This window comes from Sphaeramia orbicularis, chromosome 24 (genome assembly GCF_902148855.1).
Source record: "Sphaeramia orbicularis chromosome 24, fSphaOr1.1, whole genome shotgun sequence".
NCBI classification, from domain to species: Eukaryota; Metazoa; Chordata; class Actinopteri; order Kurtiformes; family Apogonidae; genus Sphaeramia; species Sphaeramia orbicularis.
The window spans coordinates 16,263,505-16,269,111 of NC_043979.1; the positions used below are offsets into that span (position 1 = coordinate 16,263,505).

Consider the following 5,607-nt stretch of genomic DNA (forward strand, 5'->3'; position numbering starts at 1 on the left):
ATCTTTTCTCACATGCAATCAGTACTTTGCAGGAACAGGGTTTTAGTATAAGAATTTATGCAAATGTGAGTATTACCATACCATACCGACTTTATTTATAATGCATTTTAAGAACTTTACAGCTGGCCAAAGTGCCGTACACCAAACATAAAACAAGGGATTAAATAAGTAAACTAGAAGCACTCGGAGAGCGCAGACCTCCGCCAAGGCTGATCGGTGGCCCCCCCCGTGGGCCCCCCCACCCCCGATCACCACCAAAATTTAATCATTTCTTCCTTATCCCATTTCCAACAAACCCTGAAAATTTCATCCAAATCTGTCCATAACTTTTTGAGTTATGTTGCACACTAACGGACAGACAAACAAACAAACAAACAAACAGACAAACAAACAAACAAACAAACCCTGGCAAAAACATAACCTCCTTGGCGGAGGTAATAAAACTAGTGATAATACAGGGTGTAAAGTGGGCTAAGAACAACAAAACACAACCATCATAAAAACAAAGACAAATTAGAATCTGATAAAAACAGCAAAAAAAACCCCCCAAAAACCAGACATGTCACTCATTGCTTAAAAGCCAATGAAAAAAAGTGCGTTTTTAGACGTGATTTAAAGACAGGTAGGGACTGAGCCTGTCTCACAACTCAGGGCAACTGGTTCCACAACTTTGGGGCGACAACAGAAAAGGCACGGTCCCCACGAAGCTTCTTTTTAGTTTTTAGAACCAAAGCTGCAGCTGATCTGCTGACCTGAGAGCACGAGGGGGGGCGTAGGGGTGGATCAGGTCAGACAGGTAGGAGGGGGCAAAGCCATTCAAACATTTAAAAACAAATAGAAGAATTTTAGTATTACATCTAAAACTGTAAACTACAACAGCAAAGATATGTGATTTAGTTCATTTAAAAAGGATCCCTGCAACTATTAAATTGTAATATACAGGGTGTCCCATAAGTCTCCATACATAGGAGACATAATACATTCCATACATATATGGTTCTAACATGTATTTCTTTATATTTCTTCTTTATAGTTCTTCAGCAGTGGAGGACACGCATTGAAATGTGTTCCCAACAAAATGGCAGTCATATAGAGCATATTATATAAATAAAAATGGTTTATGTCAAGAAACGTTTATTTTTCCTATGTATGGAGACTTATGGGACACCCTGTAGTACTCATACCCATACTCATACTGATTTTTCAGGTAAAAAGACCAAATTTCAGAGGCTATAACATCTAAAACGTAAGCATTAGATGCTTTTTTCTATGTAAAATAGTAAACTTTTTGTGTATTTGATTAACAGATACAAACTGAACACATTGGCTCTGACTGAAGAAAAGTTATAGCTGATGATTGTTTAATAATTACATCCATTGTCTTTTAGTCTCTCTGGCACCATGTATCTGCTTGGCAATGTTATTTTATTGAAATACTGAAAACAGGCTTTAGCGGTTTCACTGGCATCAGCCTGACTGACCAACCAGGCACAAAGCCCTTCAAAGGACGCCCAGTTTCTGACATTCAATCAAGCCTTTAGCAGTAGCAGTAATGTTATATGTATGAGCCAGCTGAGCAGATCTAGGGCAGCCCTTTTACTATCATCCATATGCAGGAGTTTCTTCCTTCCTCCAAGGCGGCGGTGGCAGTGGTTGTGGGCTGAAGGCTCCTGACAAATGCCCCGCTTCAAAAACCAGAGAGAGTGATTTCTGAAGTTGTTTTCTTGGCCTGTGCTTTACGAGTACAACAAATGTGCGCCTGTGCGTCTTTGTATTCGCAATTGTGCGTGGGTGTGTTTGCGAATACGATAACTACGACGGGGTTATTGTAGATTCAGTCCCTCTGAGGCTGTCAAAGAGACACAGATTCAGGATGAAAGCCCACAAAGAGAAACCGCAGAGGAAGAGCGAGCGCGTGCATGTGTGTGAATACGAGTGGGCCATATTTACATGGCAAAAGTTCATTTCTGTTCTTTGAAGTGGGGAGTATCAGTGTCCTAAGAAAACAGAGTGAGGAAAGGAGCAGTTGACTGTGTGTGTGTGTTTGTGGGTGTGAGGAAGAGGGAGAGGGGGGGGAGAAAAACAGACCATGAGAAAGAGATGAAACCATTAATAACATCTTTATCACAGAGGGCCTTCTTTGCCTTCATCTCCTTCTCATCCTCCCCTCATTCTTCTTCTACCTCTCTCAATCTCTCCGTCAGGATTTCTTTCACTACTTGTCTCATAGCAGCAGAATGATGAGGCTTAGTGACTCCAGCGCTCATAAATTTGATAATAAGCCTCTTCATTAATGTGATGCTCACTCTGGCTATCTGCTCCTGCATGTGTGTGTGTGTCTCCCCTGTCTTCACCCTTATCTCCCACACAGGCAATAGGGGCAAGTTTCTACAGAAAGAGAAAAGATTACATGCAGCACACACTTGGAAGATGAATGAACGACTGACAGAAAGAAAGAAAGTCTTCACATAAGAAGGCAGATGATGATAAAACCAGGGGGAAACTTTTTCCCACTACATTTCGGTCTCTAATAAGGTTTTATACTTGATGTAGGTCTTGAGGGACACATTAAGACCACCACTGAAACACCAGAGTCTGATTAAATTTGGCCAGGATGAACCAGATTAGGTAAAAAAATAATAATACTAGCACAAATGTTCCTGGATCTCATTGACATGTTCTATCAAGAATCAATAACTACTTGAATTTATGAGGTTGTCAGGTTCTGTCTCTATGTTAGAGTCCTGTTGTCTTGATGCAGCTCAAACTCCCAACAGAAGTGGGTGGTACTTTCACTGGAGGAGAACTCAACTAATTAAATCACAGTCCAATTATGACTTCCTATCAATGCTCAATAGTAACTACCCTATGCCCCCCCCCCCCCCCCCCCCCCAAAAAAAAGACAATCTGACTTTCCACATTGATAACTTTCAAAATAATTAAACAATCTAAATGCTATTTCAGGGTATGAAATTATAACTTGGTACATACATCTTGTCACAGAGAAATGTGGATCTTTGTAAAATAATGTCATGGGTTCATTTCTTCCAAGTTTGGCACTTGGATGCTCTTGGCATCCATATGAATGAAAATATTTTGCTCACAACTGACAGTGCAATGAACAAATGAATTCAGATTCTGTGCATAACATTATATCAATGGTGTGTACTCGTGTGAGGTTTTGTTGTTGAAAGATGTATTGATCTCTCAATTACCATTTTGCATTTGTTCCCTAAGAAGCTAACATCTGTTGAAAAGCATTTCACTTTGATTCTCACCTATTCAATTCTCAAACTGCTAATTCGGTATGGCTGGTCAGCAACTCACTCATGCTCAGAGAGCGTTCATTGTGTTAAGGTAGACTGAAACAAACCCCAATCTTGACAGGGTAAGGGAGGAGGTTAGAGAAAGGAAACGCGTCTCCTTACAAAACTTGGAGAGAAGGGACTTCTGACATGCTTTGCAAAGATCCCCATTTCTCCGTAACCACTGAGGCAAAATGTAGGTAATAAGTTATAGTTTCATGCCCTGAAATTGCATTTTGATTGATTCACTATTTTTAAAGTTATAATTGCAGAAAGTCTGATTGTAATTTTTTTTTGGGACATACAGTATTGATATCTGTAACCGTGTCCATGTTATAAGCCATCAAAATATGCCCCATTATAAGTACAGGCAAACTGTTTATACTTGTTTAATACTAACTTGTCAAAATATCAAAAATCTGAATTTGTCAAACTGAACAAACTTTGAAGAAACTGTCCCAAGGAAGGGAGATCTAAAATTTGAAATGAATCCGACCAGTACTTTTGTCAGAGAAATGTTTGAAGAAATTGCTAAGGAAGACAACGATGACACTGACAACAACGGCAAAGACGATGCAGAGCACAATGTCTTCACAATAGCTGATGGCCTATCAGCTGGTGAGCCAAAACCAGTTATTACAACCAATTTAATGATGTAGCTTCTTTATGCTCCGATTAATTTTTTGGGAGAGTGCATCTGTATATGTCTTGGTCCAAGAAACAAGCAAAAATACAGAACAATTAATACAAAATATACAAATGACAGCCATATTTACAATTATATATCGTAGAACATTAAATGTAGCTACAGTTCATAACTGTGTAAATTCATCTGAAGCCCTATTCCATAGGATCAGTATTACCTGTGGACCTCTGGTGATTTATAATAATTGCAGAAGTTGTCTGTGATGTTCAACCCATGCAAATCTGCTGTGTGTAATTGCACATGTAAAGTAAAAATTCCACTACAAATGAACCCTGGACATGATTTAAATACTATGAAACTATGCAATAAATTTATATGAGGGTAACTGGAGAATTAGGTGTTGCATTAACATGATTCGTTCAAGCATTCTGATTCGAATTAAAAGCATTGACTTTACATGCACTAGGTTCATAGAAACAAAGTGAAAAAAGTTTGTCACATCTCCTCATTCTGATCATGTGGGACCGATGTCCATAATAAATTCAAGTGAACTCAAACAATCGTTTTTGTTCAGTGCATCTTATTTCAGTGAACACAAAGAATCTGTGATGCTATTACTCTCTGAGTTATGGTTGAATTTGCAAAATTTTTGTTTCCTTGTCCAGGATGATGGAGGCCATTCTGGTGATGATAAATGAGTTTTAAAAGTGCTTTAGGTGGAAATTTAGGAGGCTTGTGTGATAATATGGCATTGACATCTGCTTAAAGAGCCAACTTGGATCTTTCAGAAGAGCCACATCTAAAAAAAATGGATAGATGATGTGCATGACAGCTACAGTAATTAACATTTTTCTGTCTTTCAGCACTTCTCTGTAAGTGTTGAACCTGCCGCTGACATCAGGACCAAAGAACAATATCAGTATATCTGAGTTAAAAACAGCTTATACCATACAAATGCACCCCATGAAAGACAGATGGGGTTCAATCCAAAACCACCAGAGGTCCACAGGTCACACTAGTCCCAAGTAAATTAGGCTTAATTCATCATCCAAGTGTTTGTAATGTCTACCTGATGCACTATGGTATTTTGCTGTATTCTGTTTGTTTTCTTTGTTTTTAAAGGTTCAGTGTGAAAGATTTAATAGGTATATTTATGTAAGTGTAACTATAGAATGAAGCATTTTTTCTACAGCTGCTTATCTTGAATTAGAGTGCAGATCAGGAAGGACTTCTTCATTCCATTTTATAGCAGTAAACATCCATCGCTCAGGAACATTACCATGACTTTCCACTAATGCAACACCACAAACTGAGTTGAGAGAAGAACAGTACGTAAGTCTCTCACTTTATTATCCCAGTAGGTAAATGATGTCTCTGCATTTTACCCATCCTAATACATGCACAGCACCTAACATTAGCATTGGCATTAGCATTAGCACTTAGGACATTAGGAGCAGCCATTGAAGGCGCTCAGTGACCAACTCCAGATCTTAGAATAGAATAGAATAGAATAGAATAGAATAGAATAGAATAGAATAGAATAGAATAGAATAGAATAGAATGCCCTATATTGTCATTATACTGAATCTACACTAAGACTGGAGTTTCTCCTTTTTCAGTGCAAACAGGTAACTATATATAAAATATAAGGTGCAT

The 5,607-nt window shown here is 38.5% G+C and overlaps 1 long non-coding RNA gene across 1 annotated transcript in view; it reads left to right on the forward strand.

The window, feature by feature from the left end:
- The first annotated feature begins 3,130 nt into the window (after positions 1-3,130).
- LOC115415489 (uncharacterized) overlaps positions 3,131-5,607 on the forward strand; it is a 21,718-nt gene continuing 19,241 nt past the window's right edge. Inside the window, exon 1 of the long non-coding RNA XR_003934827.1 lies at positions 3,131-3,305. This is a non-coding gene — a long non-coding RNA (uncharacterized LOC115415489). The remainder of the gene's footprint in view (positions 3,306-5,607) is intronic.